Consider the following 25,356-nt stretch of genomic DNA (forward strand, 5'->3'; position numbering starts at 1 on the left):
AGCTTTCTTTTTCCTGCCCTACTGTAGCAAAGGTAAAATCTGTCTTCCTTATCATGAATCCTGAGCGTGCATTTCTTCATAGGGACCACCTTGATTCTCTGCTGCCAACAGCTTGGTAGGTCTTTTCTATACTGAGTCGCATCATCAAGCATTGTGCCACCACCAGGCGCATCCAGGAATCAAGAAATTTTTAATATTGAATTTGGGAAAGCCTGCACCAATAAAGCAGCATGTCATTTCCGCCCCCCCCCCCCCCCCCCCCGTCTCCTTTCTAATATAACTAAATTCAAATTAATGCTCTCAACTTACTATATGTTGGCATAACTTACATCATGGATAAATCTCATATTTCATTCAGTGTTGTGATCTGATATACATTGCCACATGCATGTGCTACACATTATGAATAAAGCTTTAAAAAGCCTCCTTTTATAGCTGTTTATGTTATATGATTGAGTTCTTGAAGAGAGAAAATTTGCCAGGACCAAAGGTTATTACTGGCTGTTCTGCAACTAATATTGCCTTGAACTAAAGCAATTAGACTTCACAAAATATGAGCTGCTTAAGAAAATGCACTTTTGAAAGTTGGGCTTGTAATGGAGCTTGATTTAATACACGCTACTAACATGGAGATTTTAATTAAAAGATAGAGAGAAAAATGGCTGCTCTGCTAAGATGGGAAACCAAGAGAGAACAATCTGCAGGTGACCAGAGTGGAGGTTGTTTTGTAGTGAAATGCAACATAAAACCCTGAGGGGATGGGACGGATGACAGACTGTGGATGTATTCCGAGTTGAACAGAAATGATTAACATAAAATTGTGGAAATTAACCTGTTTTGTCATTGTATTGTCCCCTCCTAGGACAGCAGAAATGTTTTTTTTTCAGTGGGTTACCTTTATTCTGTACAGCAAACCCTAGAGGTTTTGGCTATGAATGGTTGCCCTGCATCAAGAAGCCCTAATTTCCATGCTTTATTACATGGCTGACAAAAAGAAGGTGAAAATAATGCTGTGGGATTGTCCATAAGATTCTCACTCAACATTCTGCAAGTGTGTCTTAACTCAGACCTTTTAGCTTACACCAGCTGTATCTAAAATACAGACCCGTGAATACTTTATTCTTTTAATTTCTCTGGCCAAGCCTGAAAATTTGGGGCTGAGTTGGATCATCCTGAGTCACTATGAAATTAAATCAGCAAAACGAAAAACAAAATCAACAAAAAAACCCAACCCTGAAACAAACCAATACAGAATGCTTAGTTCAAAAAATAACACACTCAATCAGATATTTTTAAATTTTTATTTTTTATTTTAAATCAAATAAGATTAGTCTTGAAAAGTTGTGTTGAAGCAAAAAATGTTATTTGAATAAGAATGACTTTTATTTTTTTTTCCCCAGAATTCAGGAGGCTTTTATTTTTGGCACAAACTCTTGCTTGAGTTTAGTAATCCTTGTGTCTGGCTTAAGGTTTGGAAGTGTTTTGCCTGCTCCATCAGCACAAGCAGGAGGATATTCCCTCATTAAGATATTCCATATTGGCCTTGGCATTTTTAAATTATATTTTACCAATGCTACTTTTTCATGTGATTCTCTCAGTCCTCTGGGATTTAATTTTCAATCAGCAGTCACTAATAAACTGAGGCAGATACAATATTTCTCATTCTCTTTTTTTTTTTTTCTGTGAATAAATGAAATTTTGTCTTAGAAATAAATATTAGGCTAAGTGCTTTGAGCTCTACGTTCTCTAATAGTTCGTAATTTAGCACAGCCAGATTAAATACAATTGCAATATAGTTGTACTTGTCTATGAAGAAGTCTACTTATTAATTCACAGATCCAAACTTCTGTGTGGAAGTGGATTTTTCTGTATCCAGTGAGAAACAATACTATAACTGAACACTCACATCTCAGAAAAGGCCCTCACGTATTGATGAATATTTGTGATTAGTCCATAAACAAAAAATACTGACAGGTTGGCTTTTTCTATGCATGTTATATTCTTTGTTGGAAAAATGCCATTCAACTGTATGATATAAGACTAGCCTAATGGTTAATAAATGCTAATAAGCTGTATATGCATACAGTAATAGATATAAATACTGACCTGGGGAGGAAAGCAATGGATCAAAAGCAACTAAAAATGCATGTGGCACTGATTAAAATTTAAGAGTGGCAGAAGTCTTAAGAGTAATGTAACCAAGAGAAACTGTAAAATATCAAAGTAAGTCTTGTAGAAGCTTCTCAAAATTCTTTGCTGTGACGCATTTTGGAATTTTTTTATTTCAGGGTTTTCAATCAAATATAGCTGTTTGAGTACCAAAAAGATAATCATGTATATGCTGTTAAATAATATTGCTGTGAGATGTTTCTAGGAAAAACTTTATTTACAATACCTGTCACAATTGCCTATGGAGATTGCCCATATAATGACAAAAAAATCTAGTTCACTGAAAGTATTTTAAAGTGTTTGACAGACACTTCCAAAAAATTGGAAGACAGAAAATAATGTGAACTACTTCACAGGAGGAAGGCCATAGAAAGCTTCAAGGTTTTTTTAATTTAGAATTCTAGTGAAGCATAAAGAGTATAATTATTTTTATTTAGCTATGTTTTCTAAACTGCATAATACAGTCATTCTTCTAGATCTTAAAGTTGTCATTTTACAGTACAGTTCAGAACTGCAGTGGTAACATATTTTCCAAAGGTCAGTTTTCCAATTATAATCCAAAATTTGACATTAATATTTTTTCTTATAGCCATGTTGTAACCGCATTCTGTTAATTTCATAAAGATACCATTTAGCTGAGGTAGGTGGTATTCTGGGCATAGGAACAGTCACCTAATGTCAACAGTAAGCAGTAACTGTAACTACTGACTTCCCATCATTTGCAAAAAAATATTTTCCCAAAAATTATAGCATGTAGAACCAGACAGCATCCAAGTCTCTCACTGGGATATGACAGAGATTTTCTTATTGCTGTATATACTTCAGATCGTTTTTAAGTCTCATTAGATTTTGCAGGCAACCTTACCTACTCTTCACTTAGTATCTGAGATATCTGCCAAGTCCTAAAAATTGAAGCTAGTAGGAATTGTTTAGTGTTTGTATCTATTTCCTTTACATCTTCCTCAACTAAAAAATACCTTCAGATAGAGTCGAAATAGTTAATGTAAATACTAGAACTGGGATAAAATACAGTATTTTACTTCATTACTTAGTGTTGTTTTTCAGGTTCTTGTATTTTCTTTACATTGTTTGCAATAAACTCATTATTTATACACTTTGGTATATTTAAATATAAGCTTCCACACTAAATGCTCAAAACCACCAAGATGCAACCGCAGCCACCATAGAAAATTCTGTAATTGGCTTTGGGATAAGGAATAGCTTTCCTGTTCTCCTTGGTTTATATTTGGTTTTAAAGTGAGCACTTTAAGATCCTGCCCTTTCACCTTCCCCTAAAGCACAGAAACTGAACCCAGCAGGCACAGTTTTGTTCCATGATAAAGCTGGCAAGTGTAGCCGACATCCCTGTCGTCTAGACAAGGTGAAAGTTAGATTTACATTAATAAAATTCGTGTCATGTTTCCCTTGCTATAAACAAACAGGCAGTTTCGGATGCAGTTGCTCAAACACATTCCAGCTGAAAGCCTCGCTTTCTTGCAAGCTTTTGGGGCGTTAAATTCAAATGTCCAAATATTTGCAGAAACAAATATTAAAGAGGGAAGGAGGCAGGTGAGAGGAGCCAACCATCTCCTGGAGAAGTGGAAGGCATCCTGCTGTTTGGCATTCCTCAGCTCAGTTGTGTTAGTCATCAAAAAAAATCACCAAAGACCCTTTAATTGCTTGGCTTACTTTTCCAGTTCTCAACCACTCTGATATTGGGGAGAAAGAATGAAGAATGATCAAGGGTGGAGAAAGACACAGAATCACAGAATATTTTTGGTTGGATGGGACCTTTGAGATCATCGAGTCCAACCAACAAAAAAAAAAAACCACAAAAAAACCCACACCCAAAAAATCCCAGAACACCAACACCAAAACCAAACCAAACGCCCACAACCACGCCCCACCCCACCCACAAACAGACACAAACCAACAATCTCGGGCACTAGAGCATGCCCTGAAGTGCCACATCTACACGTTTCTTAAATACCTCCAGGGATGGCGACTCCACCACCTCCCTGGGCAGGCTGTTCCAGTGTCTGACCACCCTCTCAGTAAAGTAATTCTTCCTCATATCTAATCTAAACCTCCCCTGCCCCAACTTCAGACCATTTCCTCTGGTCCTGTCTTTATTCCCTTGGGAGAAGAGGCCAACACCCACCTCTCTACAACCTCCTTTCAGGTAGTTGTAGAGGGCAATGAGGTCCCCCCTCAACCTCCTCTTCTCCAAACTAAACAGGCCCAGTTCCCTCAGCCTCTCCTCATATGACTTGTTCTCTAGACCTCTCACCAGCTTGGTGGCTCTCCTCTGGACACACTCCAGCAGCTCAATGTCCTTCCTGGAGTGAGGGGCCCAGAACTGAACACAGCACTCGAGGTGAGGCCTCACCAGTGCCCAGTACAGAGGCACCATCACTGCCCTACTCCTGCTGGCCACGCTGTTCCTGAGACAGGCCAGGATGCCGTTGGCCTTCTTGGTCACCTGGGCACACGGCTGGCTCATGTGAAGCCAGCTGGCCACCAACATCCCCAGGTCCTTTTCTGCTGGGCAGCTTTCCAGCCGCTCTTCCCCAAGCCTGTAGCGTTGCCTGGGGTTGTTGTTACCGAAATGCAGGACCTGGCACTTGGCCTTATTAAACCTCAACCCATTGGCCTTGGCCCATTGATCCAACCTGTCCAGATCCCTCTGTAGAGCCTTCTGACCCTCAAGCAGATCAACACTCCCACCTAGTTTGGTGTCATCTGCAAACTTACTGAGGGTGCACTCAATCCACCCTGGACCCTCATCCAGATCATCAATAAAGATATTAAACAAGACTGGCCCCAAAACTGAGCCCTGAGGGACACCACTGGTGACTGGCCACCAACTGGATTTCACCCCATTAATTACAACTCTCTGGGCACGGCCGTCCAGCCAGTTTTTTACCCAGTGAAGAGTACACTTGTCTATGCCATGATTCGCCAGCTTCTCCAGGAGAACGCTGTGGGGGATGGTGTCAAAGGCCTTACCAAAGTCCAGGTAGACAACGTCTTAGGAATATTCACTTTTTGGTCACTTGCTTATTGTAAAGACAGAAGGCTGCAGGAGAATTTATGAGCATTTGTTTTCAGGGAAGACAAATGCCTCCCTGCCCGCCCCTCCCCAGCTCTGTGTACGAAAGCAGAATTATTTCAAAAGAATTCAGCAGTGTCCTTTTGTTTGACCTTTACATGATTTCTTTTAATAATTTCAATAAATTCCTGAATTCCAGGAGAAGGAATTGCTGTTTAGTAATCTCACCTGATATTTCAGATGTAACCAGTTGTGTGACAAGGAAGAAAAAAATCCTGAATCTTGTCTAGTTACCCATTAAGTTGGGTATTGGATTTTTAAAGAAATGTATTTTCAATAGGTACATAACTTCATATTTTTACAATAATAGTTATTTTTAATACATATTCTACAGTTGTTTCTTGAAACACTTTCATTAAAAATGAATAGTTTCCTCTTTCCTTCTGATGTCTTGTATCAAATTGGAGTAATAAACAGTCTGGATAGAAAATATGGTAAAATAAAATTACTCCACTGAAATCCCAAACTCATTTAAATTAATGAAAAGGCTCCAAGTGAAAACACTGCAGTCAGCGCTTCACCTTCTGGTATTTTTATTCTTTTTTTACATTTTTTGAATTCCTTTTCAAAGGTATTCTGAAAAACCTGAGCATTACAGCTGCCAAAACATTTCCGAGATCTGAAAGCAAGCAGAATCTTACGAAAAGCAAAATCTCTTCTGCATTTCACCTATAAGAGGGTGATTTACTCCCTCGCCAATTAATAGGGTAGAGGTTGCTGGTGTGAGGGACGAGCTGCATGGGGCTGGTACCCAGAGGAGAGTCCCGATGTTTTCCCACATCCTGCGGCCGCAGCGCCGCCCAGCAGCGTTCCAGCCAGCTCAGCTCCCCCGTTCCGAGCAAAAACACTCAATGCAACCGACGTGTGCCAAATTACGCTGTGGTTTTGTAACGCACAGACAAATGTGTTTTGCTTCGAGACCACCAAACTCATTTTCACTCGTGACTTGAACTAGGTTTGAACCCAGGCCTCCTGAAGGAAAGAAGGAATCTATTAATCCCCTCAGCCCCTGCTATATTTGATGTCAAAGGCAGTGTATCCCCATAAACATACAAATATTCTATGTCTGACACAAGCAACGATGTGCTCCAGACAGTATTTTTATGTGACATTTTATGTAAAATTGTAATAAATGCTAAGGAATGAAATGTCATCTTCACATCTGTTTTGCTTCTCAAAGGGTTTCATTTCTCATTTAAAACCTGCAGGTAGGTGTAGTTTCTTTTCAAGTAATATTTTAAGAAATATTAAAATTACATTGAAATGCTAAACTCTTGTTCTCCATAGGCACTAACAAAGCTTCTTCCTATGTGTTAATACCTTCTACACTGTATTTGGTAAACACATATTTAATTTGGCAGGGCAAATTCCATTTTCCACGATACTCTGTGTTTTCATTTATCCTACAGCAAAATGAATGTAAAAAGAAGTTACTAGCCTGAAATAGTAATTACTGGAACCAAGTACATCTGGTACAGGAAAGGGGTGTGGAATTCTTTCATCTGTGCAGTGCATGATAAATCATGCACATACATGTAGAAATCATAGATAAATAAATGAGTTCTTTTAAGAAAGAAACAGTGAATTTCATAGTGAAATCTTGAACATTACGTTTAAAAGCATTTCAGAAAAATAAGTCTGAATCAACACGTGATGGTTACAGACACTTTGAAAGGTAGTATAACCTATTTTTTGTCAGTCAATCTTTCCTGACATTACACAGTCATGTCATTAAGTACAACTTTCATTTAATTTCTGCTGGGTATCCAGCTGTGGCTTCCAAAAACTGTTAAGAAGATTTTTACAAAATAAATTACCAAGTGCTTTCTGCATCATTGATTTTCAGTCTTCCATGACTGTTAAATGCAATCCTGGGTAAATAAAGCTGAGAAAAGGAGAGCTTTCTTAAGGACCTGATTTTACACTTTCACTCTCAAGATCGTAGAGGTTTGTCTATGAATCATAATTGAAAAGCTGGCACCTACATTTTAATTTTAATTACTTGGTTCATGTGATGTTATCCCAGCAGCTGTTATCAGGCAGCTCTGCTCCCTGAGATAATGTAATGATAGCGGTCAGGATTTCTGAAATGCTTGCTATTGCAAGAATTTGAGGTTAACACACAGTTTATGTGATTGAGTATTTATTGCACACATAATAAAAGTTACATTTTTATTCACTAGGACATGCCCATTGCTTGAAACAGTGTGAGAGGAAGTAATTATTGCTGTCTTTACTTGTGGAGCTTAATGGCTCAAAGCTAAAATGTCCCATCTTCCTTGATGGGACAAAAAAATTATCCTGGAAGAAGTTCTTATTCAATGCTTGCAATTTTACAGTGTTGTTTTTGTTTTCCTTTTAGGTTATAGCCACATAGCTGTGCATCTGATACCAGTGCAGGTTGTTCTGTGCCCTGATTTCATGCCTGGCTGGCTGAAGGATGCACATAAAGATGGTGGAGGTCTTCTAGTGGGAGTGGAGAGCCCTCCTTCGCTATCAAATCAAACCTGGCAGAAAATAACAGCTCCCAACAGAAATCCTGTCTCTTTTCAACCCTCATTAATTATGCTCTCAAGTAAGTTCTTTTACCCATCAGCCAGCTTGTGTTTACCCTCTGCCCTTGCCGTTAGCCCTTCAGCCTGGTGTATGTTTCTGTTGCCCCTTTGGTGGTTCAGACCTCTCCATTCTGTCAGGCAGTGCCCACCTCTTGCTGGTCAGTCTTGGTGTCGATCTCCACCATCTTCAAGAGTGACGATATTGATCCTAAAAAGGTATTGTGGTATCACTGAAAAATTTGTTATGGTATTGCATTTTGAATTCCTGGCATAGTGCATTGCGAGCTCCAACTGCAAAGTGGTTGTGGTGAAAATTGTCTGAGCATAATTGCACAAAGAAAGCTAAATATACGGATGGAAATACTTTTTTTTCTCCGCAAAGTTGTGGATTGTAAAGATTTGCTGCTAGCTCAAAAAAGACCCACTGAGGTCTGCAGTATTCAATCACTGCTAAGTGCTGGGGAGCGTATGCAGCCCAGAAATTTCCATTGAAAAATGGTTTCTCTACTCAAGTTCCTGAAGCCGAGGAATAAGAGAAATTCCTGAGGGCGGCTTGGTGAGGACAGACAAAGAGAAATGTTGTCAGGAAGATGTGTTCAAGATCAGTATTAAGATTTTCAAGAACATTTTTTTGGTCTAACTGGACAGCAGCAAATAATAATACAGTAAAGACTGGTTTATTTAATTTCTTAAGTTTGCTAATTAAAACCAAACCACTTCATCTTCAGGCCATATCCACATGAAACCTCTCCAGTGTTCTTCCTGACCAGCTCAGCAGTCAGCAGTGCTGCCAAAATGGCTAATTTGTGTTACCCAGTGTCACTTTGCACCTAATAATTGCTAATTAATCAAGCATACACAGTTATTACCAATCAGGTCAGTTTGCAACTAGTCACTGTCAAACAGGATTCTATGCATAGCACACACTGAATAATAATAAGCATAATAATTAAAAGAGATGTGTAGACTCTAAAGCAACACTTTGTTGGTGGCTGTTGTGTTAATGCTGCTTCATCACACATCAGGTCACTTGCTCATGAGTTATACAAGGAGACCTGGATGTGTGTATGGGTTTGTGTCTGTAAATTGGTCACAAATAAAGCAACCCTTATACAGTTATTGGTTTTGGAGCATTCATTTCTTGACAAATGTAACAAACTTGGGTAAATATTTCCCATGTGTCAGATAATTAGAGAACCTGATAATTGTTGCCAGATAATTAGAAAATCTGATATTAGAATATTATAATAAGTATTATAGTAAATAGTATCATCAATAATACAGCAAATAATATAGAAATATAATAATAAATAGTGATAAACTGTGCATTAGGTAGAGAGCTCTTCAATATATTTAATTTTGAGAGTTAAAACTAATAGAACCAGGGAATCTAAAATTTGAGCTGCGTTTTACACTTGTGCATGAGAAATGTAACTGCAGGTTTAGAAGCTCATCAAATAAAACGAATTAAAGAAATTAGACACTCAAGCAACTAAAGAAAAGCCAGAGGTGCTGAGCAGGCACCTTGCAAAGGTAAAAGCATGCGATGGGTGTCACAGCCAGGGAAGAAAGGCCAACACTACGTTGAGAGATGGCTGGAGAGGGAAAGTCTCTCTCGCAGAGTGGCTTTGGCAGAGACAATGCAGAAAGAGCTGCTGAGCTTCGCTTTGCTTTGCTTTATTGGTCTGACAGCGGCTTTACTAATTGCTTTTGGACAGAGAGTGACCCCCAGCACAGGCTGACGGTGTCTGTCACAGCTCTGCTAACCAACAGGAAACCCCAAGGAAAAACAGGTGTGAATCCCAAATTGATTTATTTGGCTTATTTCCTTCATAAGGGTTATCATTATAAAAGCCAAATTATGTACATTCCTTTGGCATTATTTGCTAATAAAGAATTATTTGGCTACTCCAAAGCATATTATATGTAGATTGAGGTAAGGGCTGGTGGTCTTCTCCTAGAAATTCTAAGGAGGGCAGGTGTCTCTGCAAATTTCAATAGATTTAAATTTTAGTCCTTGATAAATGGTCCTATATTTCTTTTAAGTTTTATTAAAAATAAGCATTGTACTGTGTTCCTCCTTGGCGTATGAAAAGACATTGAACAGTTCAAAGTCATTTATAACCTGCACTAGATTGAGACTACCTGTGTAGCTGTGAATAACACAGAAAAGATACTGGAAGAAGAGCAGGGGGCAAAATAAGTGTGTCTGTATAAGTGTGTTCCATTTTTTAATGCTAGATGGAATAGTGTGTTTAATATAGTCAAATTAATGGTGAATATATGAATACATTGCAATAATTACTAATAAATCAACATAATTGGTCACATTTATGAATAATAAATAATAATAATATTAATAAACAATAAATAGATATAAGTCATTGCAATAGCCACAAGTTTTAATTGAATGTGTCCATTGAATGGAAAGTTTTCTGTACATTGAGAGTAGACGTCAGAGCCCTTATGAGAACAGACTTTGTTGTCCTCTGCAGAGTATGTCTGGCTCTTTTTGTGCAAAATTGGTACCTTTGCAACAGAATGTTCTCAGAGTGTTTCAGTACGGTGCTAAGAACAGCGATGCAGAGGAAAGCAACTGGGATCTTATGCCTTTATGGATTCTGCCAATTAGCATATTGCCATATGGCTACAGCTGGCATAGAAACATCCTACGTTTTCACTTCACTGCCAAAACACATAATAAACAGAAAGCTGGCATGGCCAAATTCAGCTGAGAATTGCAAACGTGGCCTTTAAGTGGACACGTGAAAAATATTGTGTGTTTTCTGCCCTGAAATACCTACAGAAAAAGTCTATTTCCATTGCATAGAGGTGCGGATCAATATTAGCATTTGGATTTTAATAAATGACTAATGATAAGAAACAGGACGTAATGTTGCGCAGCAGCATCTCCCAGGCACTCATCAACATACGTTTGGCTTATTTTTGTCAACATTGTCTTGTGCATTTTCTCCTGTGAGCTCGACTGGACCAGTCTGCCCGATTTCTAGGCCACCAAAACTTTGTCTGTATATCCTGGATTGGACTGACGGGCAAGTTTCCCTTCAGTTTGCAGAGAATGGCAAAGCAAATTACTGCCAACAGCTTCCTTTGTAGGACACCAACTCGCAAAGGAGCTTTCAAAGTCTTGCTAAAATCTTCTCTTCATCCACTGGCTTGATGCTAATAGACAGGAGAATGTCTGTAACTAATAATCCCCTCATTTGGAAATTCATCAGTTTCCACAGACATAAATTTGTGCCCGTTGTGAAAGAGTAATTCATTTGGATTTCCTTCATGGTTGAAAATGAGTCCTTGATTACTGTTCTGGAAGTAACCTGGGAAGTAAAGGCTGCTCCAGCCATTACTGGAGTCATCAGCTGCAGTAATAGCATAATCGCAGCCTGCTGGTAGCGTTTCAGAGGGCTTTGCTCAAGTTATGTCCATCCCCATCTGTTTTCCCTGCCAGCTGAATTCCAATGAATTCAGCTACACTAAGCTGAATTTTGTAGCCTCTAAGCTACAAAACAGAAATGCAAGCCCGGTAATTGCAGATAGCATTGATTTTATACGTCTAACAATTTCTTCATAAGATGAAATAACAACAGACCTGCGTGTCTGGAATCAATGTGCATTGTTAAATGCCCTCCCTTCCATTCAAGGTGTTTGACTCATTTCAAATCAATGATTTTTAGGTTTGCATGGTCACAGGTGCCTTGACTGAAGTGAGTTGTCCATGCAGTGACAGATTCACCAGGCTGCTCCATGGTCTGTAAAATTCTCCATGTTCTCTGGGAAATCATGGAGTATTGTGGCGGAACGGAGGAGTCCATTTGGACATCTGAAATCAAGCCTGCCGTATCCTTCAACATTGTTTGCCAAAGCAATCTGAAGCAAGCTCTGCAAACTCGGCAGAGCTGCAATAACGGTAAAATTATTTTATGTCGGACTGTTATAAAAGCACCCCATGAGAATGAATTTCTGGTACTACTGGCTGTTGATAAATTTGAACTTGTGGCTTAAAGACAAAAAACTGTATCTTATGAATTGAGTCATTGAAAATCTTGGGGATTTATTGGGCTTTTGTTTCTTTTTAATTGGGAGAATTATAGACAGGTTTAGTTCTAGTAGCGTTTGGAGGAAGTTTAACACATTAAATCTGGAATAATTTCTTAATTGATTTAGTGGTAGTCATTCCATTTATTCATAAGGCTGTTGAATATCAATAGAAATACCACACAACATTGGCTACTACATGTGTATCATGGTGTTGAATAAACTTTATGCATAGTTGACTTCCAATAAAAATAAAATATAAAAATGAATTTCTTTGTTGAAGTTAAAAACTTTAGCTGGAATGGCAATTGCTTGACTTGACAACATGTTGGATTTTAAAAAAATCAGCAAAAACTTTCCAGAAATCTCCAAGGGAGAGGTGATTACTGCTGACAATGTTATACAAACAGTGGGGTGGGATGGGTGGAGAGGTGCACTGTTCAGTCTCGGTTTTCTTAATCTAGAATGAACAATATGTTGCAGCCAAGCTCCATGGAGCCTGATAACCCGTGAGGGCTGCAAGCAGCTCGAAAATCGAGCCTGGAAATAATTTCTATGATTCTGTGTTAGATTCTGGGACCTAATTCCAGATCTAAAATCACGAAACATGATTTCCACACTCCGAGGGCAAAAAGCAGACATATAAATATAGAAGGGTTTTGAGACAGATGTGGGAGATGGAAGTTGTCCTTATGTTTGTGTCTTGCTTCATTTTTTTTACCATAGTTCTAAAATGATGGTCCGTATTTTAAGAGTCTCATCCAAAACCAGCTGCAGTTCTCCCAAAACTCCAAGATATCATCTGCAGTAAATCACTGAAATACCATTTAGCCAATAAAGTTCTCCATTTGCTGACACTCTGGCCCACACAAAAAATTCTGTGAATGAGTTATGCGGTTCCACCAGTGAATAGGAGCTGGACCCTTTACAGTAGCATGCTGGTGTGTGTCTTGGTTGCATTTGCTGCTCATTTCACAGGAAAAGTGATGATTAAAATTATTGAATTATGTTAATGTAGTCTTGGCTGAGCACCGTGAGCCTATTGTAGAAAACACTGTTGAACTACAAAACAAAAAGAAAACTTCCTTGTTGGTGGTTCTTGTTGCTAAACAAGCAAACAGCGAATTGATATTGATATTATTATCAGTGATTTATGTTGTTCAGGCACTAAAACCTGACCTTGACTATGAGTTGGCTGAAAAAATGCATGGTAGGGGGGAAAATATGCATTAATTTTTAGAAATCTTTGATTGATGTGTCTTTCCTTTGTCCCCAGACAAGTAGGGTTTCTTTGCTTCAGTAGCTTAAAGATGGAATTAATGCTGAAAATTGTGTGTGCTGGAGGGGCAGGGCATGAGGATGGGTTCACATGAAGCAGTGTCTGTTTTCCCCAAAACATCTTCCCCGTTGGAGACAGGCAGGACGCGGGTTGGTATGGCAAAGCAGGTAGAGTGCGAAGTCCTGTCTGAAACCACCTTGTGGTGGTCCCCGAACTGGTTTGTGCTGACAAGGGTCGTGGAAACAGGAGGTTGATCTGGGGAGCGTTCTTCCTCCCCCTCTCTCCCACGTTTCCCATAAAAAGTGTCTTAAATGGATGGCATCGCTCGTCCTGGGTGTGTAGATAATGCGAGTACAGAATGTGTTGTCCCTCTTTCCAGTAGATTAGTTGTAAACTGATGCCCCGCACCTTGTTTACTAACTTGGAGTGGTGTTGTCAGGATCAGCAAGGATTTTGTGGACTACATCAAATTAAATGTTTTGGTTCAATTGGCTTTGCTGAAACTGTGCTTTCATTCATGCATATAATATATCTGACATTACCAAACCATTTGTACTCGGAGTTAATATTATCTATGCCTATATTAACATTGAGACCACTTCAGTTAAGCCAGTGAGAATACTTACATTTAATTTAAAAAAATGTTATGAGAGCTATAGTTTTCTGGTTGCTTTTTCTAACAATAAATAAGAAGTCCTTCATCATCCATGCAGCACTGAAAACAAATCAAGGATTGCTTGATTGGCTGTTAGTCACCGCCATATGCTTTTTTCCTTAGCAGAGGGCAGTAGGAAATTATTGCATTACACAAGTGGAATTTAAAATGTTGCTGATGTACTTAAGGATGCTCTTTCCTGAGAAGAATCATTATGTATGATCATGCTCTTTAAAAATGTGATTACAACACTTGAGCAGATGGTAGACACTTGGGGTCAGCTCTAAGGAGATCTGTATTTACAGTGTATTAATAATGGTTTAAACTTTCTCATAAATAGATGTTGATTAATTTTAAATCCATTTGTAGAAATCTAGCATTGCCAGACTATTTCCTGAAACCACAATACAAAGTATGATAAACACCATCCGTTAATCCAGACTAATGTACTCCACACGTTAAAAAAATTCACTAAAAGGATTAATGTAATTTTTCAAACATGAAAAAAACCAGATTGTATATTTCATATGTGCTTTGTGTGTTGAATTTTTGACAGTCAACTCTTTTCGCTGATAGAATTATGTGTTTTTATCCTTTGCTGTAACATACTTTCAAATAATTTATATTTAATTTTATATTCTGTTTGGGATTTCTTTTTCACTTTGTCACACAGCTATTTCATACCATTGAGTGGAAAATAGATTAATCCAATCAGGTGAAACAGCAGGAGGGAAATTTAGGAAAAGCCTATTTTAAAAGCAGGCAGACATAATTTTGCTGGAAAGAAATAGCATTAAACAGTGATTCTTAACCTTTGGCATGTTTTCATAGAATCATAGAATGGTTAGAGTTGGAAGGGACCTTAAAGATCATCGAGTTCCAACCCCACTACCATGGGCAGGGACACCTCCACTAGAGAAGATTGCTCAAAGCCCCATCCAGCCTGGCCTTAAACACTTCCAGGGATGGGGCAGCCACAACTTCCCTGGGCAACCTGTTCCAGTGCTTCACCACCCTCACAGTAAAGAATTTCTTCCTAATATCTAATCTAAATCTCCCCTCTTCCAATTTAAAACCATTACCCCTTGTCCTGTCACTACACTTCCTGACTAAGAGTCCCTTCTCCGGCTCTCCTGTAGCTCCCTTCAGATGTTGGAAGGCTGCTATGAGGTCTCCCCGGAGCCTTCTCTTCTCCAGGCTGAACAACCCCAGCTCTCTCAGCCTGTCTTCATAGGGGAGGTGCTCCATCCCTCTGATCATTTTCATGGCCCTCCACTGGACCTGTTCCAACAGGTCCATGTCCTTCCTGTGTTGAGGACTCCAGAGCTGGACACAGTATTTGACCCTGTATTCTGGGTTTAGACTGTATAATTGTACAGGGCCTTTCTACAATCCTGACACCTGCTTGGAATCCACAACCTAAAAGTCTTTGGGCTGACATCTTGATCAGTTCATGTCAATAAGAGTTTGGTCATGCTTTTGCGGCAGGGAAGAGGTAGACACATACATAGATACTTATGTTGTTCGAATATAGTCTATAAATACTCAGAGATGTATACATGTTTGTAAGTCTGCGTATGCAGCCTGCAACCAAGCAAATGCAGGAGCACGTGCTCAGTGACTTTAAATAACTTTCTGAAATTTAAGAGCAATCCGACTGAAAATTCAACCAACAGCTGATGCCACTTCACAACCAAGAAAAATATGAACCCCAAATATAGGTTTACAACAGGGTCATTTTATTTTCTTCATAAAAGCTTATTTAAGAGAGATACTCCCCATAGTAGCAAATGTTAAACATTGGAGAATTTATAGGCCAAAAGGAAAAAAAAGTTGATCTTTAATTGCTATGAGTCAGTTATCACAGTCATGAAATTTCACGGAGTGACATGCTTTAATATTGGAGTTAGAGGGTGAAGAATTGACATTGAGCTTGACCTGCATCTACAAACTTTTGTGTGTAATTTTTTTTGCATAAAAAATGTATAATTCCAGTAACTTTTTCTTCATAGAGTTCCCTTCCTTTTCATTGTTTATCTGTTTCAGAAGGATAAAGCCTAGAAATTGCCTTTAGAGCAGTAAATGTAGGAACTACAAATTTTGGCACAAGCTGTTTTGACAAGGGCCATAGAATTGAGGCAGCCTTACTTTTAAGCAGCAAAAAAATTATTCTTTTTCATGTTTGGTTGAAGTCTGGTTTGTTCCAAACTCACATGTAAAGTTTGACTCTATGTCTGTCCTCCTAGTGAAATGGATAGAACCTAAGGATGAGGGAAAGTTCATAATGTGTGTAAAGATCACAACATAGTCCAAAGAAAGCAGTAAAGCATCTAAAGGCACATTTTAAAATCCCACTGAACTTAAAAACATGCTTAATTCAAATAGGCTGGACTTCAGATTACGCTTATGTCCTTTTGCTGCATTGGCACAAAGGAATGACTCTGATGTTCTTGCAAGGTGACCTCGTCTTTCTGCCCATGTCCAGTCTGTTTTTCAGCTCAGGATGCTTTAACTTTCTACTCTGATCTTCGTCTTCCATTTCTATACACTTACGCATATTCTTTTTTTTGGGTGGCTAATGTAACTCATGAGAATTTGAATGCTTTGAAGAAATTGCCGGTCTGATGTCAATAAATCCTACCTCTTTTCAAATTCTGACAATCTTTGCACCCTGCACCTCAAAAAATAAATGGTCTCTATACCTCGTAATGTAGCTGTACTTCCTAAAGCACAATTGTATAAGATCTACAAAAGCTGTACAGTACTCCAGTATTCCCCCTTAAATCTTAGCAGGATCTTTTTACTAATTTCAGTGCCATTAATGATACTTCAGTGCTGTACTCACGCATTGCTGGTGTAGCAGCCTTTCCCCTGCCTATCTGTTCACTATCCAGTTGTCCTCTCTCAAAATGTTTTCCCACATAGTTGCCGAAAATTTCCTTCTGGTTTCTGACATTGCTCTTTTTCTGCTTTATCTTTTGTGTCTATAACAGAGTATGTTCCAGCTGACCAGCATCTGAGGACAGCTTCCTCCATCGGTGAGCGATTTGGGACAGACAACAGGGACATTCAGTACCTTCAAGGTACAATTAAGGTCTTCAAAATTACTTTTTAAAAGGGAAAATTGAACTCCTCTTGTCCAATTATCATGAAGCTTATTCTTTGTATTCAGTCTTTTAAAAGTTTCTCCAGCTTGGGAGATAGAACTGTGAATTGCCGTGCACATCCAATAAATGCCTTTTGCCATACTGGCTTTAAATATCATATATATGAGCTCTTTGTGATATATGCAAGAGAAGGACAGCTTTGGTTTCATTCCCAGTCATGCCATGTGTAAATATGGAGAGTTCCTATTTACCCAAATATGCTATTTCTTAATACTCCTAAATTCATTTTTTCCCCCAAGCCTGTGCTTACTTAGACATCCAAATTTTGGTTTTTTTAAAAAACTGTAAAAACTGTACTTAACTTATATATAGAACTCACTGCCCTAATCCTTCTAGATTGAATTTGAGTAGATAAGTTGGAGGTCGATTTTTCAGTTCTTAACAAACCTAAATCAATTTTACACTTTGTAAAAATATTCATATCCTGTTAAATATTTTCTGAAACATTTAGAATGGTATTAGCAGTTCTGGAAATGCCTTGTTTTGAGCGCTTTCTGAATGCCTTGCCTGAAGTGATTCTATTCCTTTTTTCCAACCAATTACTGATCACAATGCTGGCCTTTCTGTTTGATTTATCAACTGGCACGCTAAAACACGTTCCAATACTTTAATTTCCCCAGCATGTTTTGCTGTTCTGTGCAGTATCTTCATTACTGCTTGATATTCCTAAGTTCATTACTACATAGACCAGCTATGTTAAAACAGTGTGATTGTATTTTTGGAAGCAAAGAAAAAAAGCATCAAGTACATTAGTGAAATGCTTCATGGTGACCTCTGTTATGCTTCTTTTGGATCCTTTAAAACTGCTCGTGCATAGTAAGTGTCATAATCATAGGATAAGTGGCAGCCCGCAGTATGCTTGATGCTAAAGAAATTAATTTGCAGGTGTCCTTGAACCCTGACTGCTTATTGCTGATTGTGCTAAGTAGTCCTTGACAGAAGTGTCCATCTGTTGTTCATGGCTATAACGTCGATGTTCCAGCAGTGCGTAGGAGCAGTTACTCTTGCTCTCTTAATGCAAGATGGTAGCAAGAGCGTGAGAAGTTTCAGCAGTTCGCATCTGCTGCAGTAAAAAGGAAATGTTTGACTTTCTGCCCAGTGCTGCTAAATACAGAAACTTGGAAAACGGGAATGTAAAAATACCCTTTCCCTTGAAAATGCTCTGTGATGCTATTTCCCAGGATATAGGGGTTGATTTTTGGTTTTAATAACATGGAGATGGGAAATTTTTTTGTGCTAAAATATACGAGTGTTTGAATTAATTGTTCAATTTAGTCAGATGTAGATTGTAACTAGGAAGTGCAAAGACTTGGGTAACTTCCCGGAGATCCAGCAATTAGAGAGTGACATAATGGTACTTTGATCTCAGTTTGTGTTCCCCATTTTCTTACCTCACAAGAATTTGGTGAACGCAGCTTTCTAGAACTTTTAGAGCTGAATATTATACATATCCTAAGTAATACCTTATGCTGTTTAATACAGTATGCAAAAATTACATTTCCATGGGCTTAGACCTCAGTTCAGCAAAGCACTGGAGTTCCTGTTTAACTTGATTCGCACGATAAAATCCTCTCTCATCAAATAAAGAGTAAGGGTAAGACATATTGAGGGAAGGCACAGTGACTTAATTACGTGTCTGACTCAACTCTACATTTCAACTGAAGTTATTAAACTTTACTAAAATATTTCAGCAAAGTTATTGAAACAGTTTAATTAATTTTAAATGTTTGTGAGTCACCCTCTAGTCGCATGCCGTAACGCTGGGTGAGCATGGTGGTCTCGTGTCACCCATGCCACCCGTCACCGGCAAAGGTCAGTAAATTCCCCGTAAGTGTGGTGGAAATGCCACAGTCCGAGTAAAGGGCAACTGAGAATGACTTGAACCATCCATAAGTGCTCCGTTCATGCCCGTGCACCAGGTTTTTGTGTTTTTTGCTTTCTAATCCTGTTCAAACCCTGTAGGTATCTATAACTTTTTGAAGTGCTCAGGCTGCTCGCGGCTATTCAATGTGTGGTAGAGGTGATGGCTGCCCACTGTGTATGGGGATGGGGTTAGAACCCTGGCACAAAGCTCCATGGGGTTATACAGGATATTTTGTCTGTATTTCTTTGAGTATCAAAACCAAGTCAGGACACTTACAACATTTATACATTTCTCATTTCTGAAGATCTGAGCTCATATCAGTCACAAAATATTTTGGTTTGGTTCCTGTGCATTGTGGGTGTGTTTGAAAACCTCTGATATGGTAGAACGGATCATCTTTGTTGGGAGGGTCTATGGATGGGGATAGTAATACTGCGGGTCTGGAAAACCAATGGACCATGAGTAGCAACTCCCCTTGTCTAATGCCTGACAGTTTGGTGCTACCTTTGTTTTTTATAGTAAATAATCTTTGGCAGAATAACGTTGGTGGCTGCATGGTACTATACACACATACTATAAATAGTGCAGTTCTTTTAGTTGCTCATTAGTAATTTCCTGCACGGTGGACGCAGCGCTCAGATGAAACTAAGGTACATAAATCTGACTCTGGTCACTCACTTTATTAGGATAGGAAAAATGCTGAGTATGTTGCAGCAGAAATTCTGCCTAATGCAAGTAGCAGCTGAAAGTGTTCTTTAAAACCCATGGAGATTTGGCTTTTTGAACAATTTTGGGGGTATCAGAGCACTATGTAGTCTGAAAGCAAAGGCAAAGTATATAAGTGCCTTCATTGTTTGCCCAGATGGCATGACTTAATTAAATAAAATATCTGTGCTGCTTATGTGTTGATGTCGGACACTAGCCCTGGGCCAGGCTTGCAAATAACTGTGGTTTGCTAACGTGTGGCTTTTCAAACAAAATCTGTATTAGGGCTCATGAACTGTGAGCAGTAATGTGGCCTGGGCTTGGGGCACAAGCTGGGTACTGAGCAGCGAACAGAGAGAGGCTTGAAGGAGGAATTCAGCAGCCTTTCGGAGACGGTACATTTGGGATGGAATGTACTTACCCTGAAATCCTAGAAATCAGCCTGATGAAAAAAAAAAATAAGTTAGCATCTAATTTAATGCTAAATTAGCATTAGCATTGTTTTTAACTTCTTTCGGGTGTACCAAGACCTTGGCCGCCAGCTGTTCTGTTTCAGTGGGGAGCACAGGATGGAGAGGAGAAGGGTGGGAAGAAGCTGACCTTGCCTTCCAGCAGTCTCGGTACCAAGGTGGATGGGGAGGGCCCAAAGGTGGCACCAAGACACCCTTCCACCTCCGGGTGCCAAGACCGCCTTAGACTCTGATTTCACACTCTGATTTCACTGTGTTACCACAGCTCCCAGCAGGACACTGCTGTCCCTCAGAGAAAGCAATCCAGCCTCCTTTATGTCTGGGGTTGCTGAGGGACTGCTAGAAGTTCCTCACTGAGGACTGCTGTGGAAATTGCTCTGCTGTACAGCAATAAGATATCTTCTTCCTTACAGTGACATTCCTCCTCTCTGTGGCCTCTGCTCACCACCAGAATTTGGGGGAAGGATACCCAGGGAAGCAGCGATTTGAGACTGCCAAAGTGATGGTGTTTTTTCCTCCATTTCCCCAAAGTATGGTAAATATCAAGGTTTCATTTTCAGCTGTGATGTGTGAAGTTACTGTGAAAAGATGCTGTCTGAGGAGCAAAAACAGACAGCATATTCATGTCTAGACTAAAGCATGTGCAAGTTTCCAGGTCGGAAAAAAGGTTCAAACAAAAGTGCTGAAAGAAGACTAAGTAGAAGTTACCCCTGCCACCTGCAGCTGACTGAGAACGTGAATGACGTAGCCAGAGCAGGAGGAGGTGGGAAGAAGTCCATGGGGGGCAGGTAGAAGAATGGGCAGATGAAGTGAGTCACCACTGACAGCAACTGGGATCCAGCTGTGATTGCTGGAGAGGCTTGTTTTTGTACAGAAAGATCACAAATATATTTTTCTTAGAGCAAATAATTTTAGGTAATAAATGGGGTTATAATCTTGAGTTGTTAGAGATATATTGGCTGTTACTTGACTAGCTTTTGGCGTTGCAAATGAGTTTTGTATCAGGCACATCTTTGCAATCAAAAGTTGTGGAAAAAAAGTCCTTTACATTCAGTTTGGTTTTTTCCACATTTTGGTTTCCTTCATATGAACTCCAAGAAAGGCTTTATCTTTCAATTCTGGCTGCAAAACTCAAAGTTGGCCTATCAGTGCTTTGGATGTATCCTTGCAAACTGAAGCACAAGTGTATTCGTGGTTCAGAATGGTTCTTCTTGCTAATGGATCCGACCTAACCACTTCTAATATTTGCCAGGTGGTCTTCCATATCTCTTGGGGAATATGTGTAGGCAGATATCAGACCTGCCCAAACTAAGTCAAAAGCCTAAAACTACCCTTTCAATGAAAGTAATCAAATTTCAAATGTTGATTCAAGGGCACCCTTAAGGGATGTATCTGAATTTTGATTCCTACTTAAAAATTGTACATATCTTGCATTAAGCAGAGATGATTGCCATCACGCCATCTGGAAACTGAGACATTATTCTTTGGTACTCTAGCATTTGTATCACTTTTAAAGAATATTGAAAAATCTAGAACATTTCATCCTACTGTACATTTCCTTTTTAACTACTAATGTCGTTTTATTCAGACAAATAAATTAATAGATGGTCACATTTTGCAGTTGATAAAAAAATAAAGCAGCAAATCTTCAGCTGGGCAAGAAAACAGCATTTGTGATGGGTTTTCCTACTCTCTTTCTAGCTTTGCCCCTTTTCAGTGAGGATGACTTGGATTGCAGTCTCTCATCCAGTAAAGCCTGGAAACACATACCAAGTTTAACATGTTTGCCTAAGTTGCATTTACTCAAATATAATTTAACCCTAGACTTAAAGGACTGTTAAAGGGTGGGGTTTTTTTAAACAATATATTTCTAACCTTAGAATCAATTAAGGAAGAAATGGGTTATGCTTCAGTGCTCAAACTATGCGGATTAAAAAGAAATTCTGACACAGAGGAAAGCACACAAGTGAAGGCTGCCCCGAGGCAGCCTTAATGTAAAAGCTGACAAGTCAATGCATACTTTCTTGCTTACTAATTTACTTCTTTCCGATGAAAAAGATCATGGCAACTCCCTCATCACACAGCACACATGGATAATCTTGTGGGTAAAATAAAATATGCCTTGCCCTCCTGCACTTTTTCTCAACTCTGGTTCCTGAAAAATTGAGTAATGAAGTGTTTTATAGCAGTGCATATCTCTGCATTGTTAGTTAATGGCAATATTGAAGAGGTAGTGCAAGTATCCTGTAGTGATGTGTGCTATATATAAGGACATACTACACTGAAGATGTAACAGTAGCATCTCTAAATAACCTGTAAATAATTACAATAGGGTCTGTACATACGAGTACATACAGATGAGTTGGTTTACTTTGCTCTGTACAAACTCAGTCCCTGTCATTCTTTTCTGACTAGCCCAACTACAACATTCTGTTTTACTCTAGTCCCAATAATATTAAAAGCTGAGAACACCAGTGGGGTTTTACATCGATTGGTAGCTACTTATTCTTCCATTTAAGTATGTAGATAGTATTACACTGATCATTTTGAAAGTTAGAGAGAAAATAAATAGCTGAAATAATAAAAGTAGATTGCTAGCAGAAAATCCCTGTGCTTTACATTTTATATTATTGAATTTGTAATGTAATATTGCATAATCCAGCTGAGCCAGAATAGTACCTTGTTTCTGCTATGAGTCTTTGACTATAATTCTAACACTATCATAGCTCTTGGTGTCTTTTCTGCCTAAGAAAGAATGAGCAAGATACTCTGAGACTGCTCAGGGCATTTTTTGCAGGGAAGAAACCTGCCAGCATCAGATGCAGGGCATCAGGGTACCAGGAGACACTTGTCTACCTCTTCTTCAGACCAGAGCCAAAGATTTTGCAGTCTGGAAACCCAGACTCTGAACACATAAAATGTTTTTTTCTTTTCTCTTTTTTTTTTTTTTAAATATTTTCTCTTTTTCTCCCTTTTTTTTTCTGGAGATCTCAATGTAGTATGGTACAGGTCTTTAAGTACAGAGTGGTGAAGACTGGCTGCCAAAATCACTGAGCTGCTGTTTCATGCACAGTGATCTCCAGAGATTTGTCTGCAAAAAGGTAGATTTCATCATGCTTCTGAGGCCTTTTGTCCACGACACTGAGCTACAATGGTCTTCAAGCATTCTGCAAGCGAGGGCAGGTGTTACACTGCATGTAACTAGTAGTGACAGAGTTTGGGAAGTGACAGAGGTTTGGGTTTTTTCACCTGGTCAGCTTTGCTACCTAGAAAGAAATATTGAAATGAGGCCCAACATTAGCTAAGAGTTTATTGCAGAAGAGTAGCAATGGGCAACCAGAAGATTGCAGCATGAAAAGAATACAGCAGAGGAGGAATAGAAGCACTGAACCCAGAATTTGTTTTCGTGTTTTAGACTAAAGTACTAATGAAAATACTTGCAATTTTGTTAACAGAATAGTATGTCAAATTGGATCTGCTCTGAGGCTGCAGCTATAGAGAGTGTAGCTGGATTACACAGCTCCCGGGTCCATGTGTCCTGATAGCAGTGACATGGTCGGAGCACTGGGTCTGGTGTGGACCATGCAAACCGAGGAGACCTCTGGATGTCTGGCTTGTGCATGCTGCTGCCCTGATGCCGCTTTGGGCACTAGAACTACACACACCAATCCCATGGATGCTCCAGGGTGGGGAAGAGTGGCTGGAGCTGCCCCGGGGGAAAAGGACCTGGGGGTGTTGGTCGCCTGTTGGCTGAACATGAGCCAGCAGTGTGCCCAGGCGGCCAAGAAAGCCAACAGCATCCTGGCTTGTATCAGGAACAGTGTGGTGAGTAGGACTCGCGAGGTGACTGTCCTCCTGTACTGGGCACTGGTGAGGTCACACCTCGAGGGCTGTGTCCAGTTTTGGGCCCCTCATCAGAAAAAAGACATTGAGGGGCTGGAGCGTGTCCAGAGAAGGGCAATGGAGCTGGTGAGGGGTCTGGAGCACAAGTCTTGTGAGGAGAGGCTGAGGGAGCTGGGGGTGTTCAGCCTGGAGAAAGGAAGGCTGAGGGGAGACCTTCTCACTCTCTACAACTCCCTGAAAGGAGGGTGTAGCCAGGGGGGGTCGGTCTCTTCTCCCAAGGAACAGCCGATAGGACAAGAGGAAATGGCCTCAAGTTGCACCAGGGAAGGTTTAGGATAGATATTAGGAAAAATTTCTTCACTGAAAGAGTTGTCAAGCCTTGGAAGAGGCTGCCCAGGGCAGTGATGGAGTTGCCATCCCTGGACGTATTTAAAAGCGTTGTCGGTGAGTTTGTCGGTGTTGGGTTGATGGTTGGAGTCAATGATCTGAAAGGTCCCTTCCAACCTAGATGATTCTATGATTCTATAACTAGTGAAAATAAAGTGGTTTGTGCTTGATGAAAGCAAGCTTGGATGTGTTGCAGTTGCACAGTTTATTTCAGTGTGGACATGGAAACAGTTGCTTTTAAGGCTGGTTTGTTCAGCTGGCTCTGAGGTGGTTTATCTATTTGCAAACAGCTTGTGATATTCTTCCTTTTTATTAACCTTTAGAACAAGCTCTATTGACTGTGATGGATCCTTTTGCCCTCTCCAGTGTAAATACGGCTATCTCAGTTAGACCCATACTGACAGAAGTTATTAAAGCCCTTCCAAAGCTTTAACAGGCCTGGTGGGGACTCTCTGTTTTCTTTTTAGCTGCCAGCTTTGCCCTGGCAATGACATTTTAATCACATATACCCACCAACGCCACCACCTTGTTTAGCCAGACCAAGAGGCTACAGCTCTGGTCATTATATTCCCTGCTCTTCACAATAAAACATTTGTAGTCAAACTGTCAGTAAATGTTTCTATTTAACTAGTGATTTAGTGTCCTGGATTATGCTGAAAATATTTTGAACTGATGCTTTTCTGAAAAGGCCAAACCGCTTCTTATATTGCATCCCGTATTGCTTTGAATACACTGGGAAGACTTATCCAGCACTGAATACTTCTACAGACTTCTAATCGTTATGTTGGGAACAAATTCAGAGGATGAAAAATTGCTTTGAAAGTTCTCAAAGTTCTCACATTTGAGGGAAGGCAAAGTAGATTTTATTATCCTTCCTTAGGATTAACAGTGCCCTTAATACCATTGGATTTCCTGATGTAAAAGCAAGGAGAGTCTGTCCCTTAGCAGGTATTTACTTGCTTTTCAGGACACATTTTCCAGGTGATTTGTGGAGTTTTCACAATGTGCTTTTCATTATTCTTGGGATGAGTGCTGTGCAAATCCCTAGTCAGCACTCGGAATATCTACCAATTATTTTTTAAAAGCACAGAATT

This window comes from Numenius arquata, chromosome 8, assembly GCF_964106895.1.
Source record: "Numenius arquata chromosome 8, bNumArq3.hap1.1, whole genome shotgun sequence".
NCBI lineage: Eukaryota > Metazoa > Chordata > Aves > Charadriiformes > Scolopacidae > Numenius > Numenius arquata.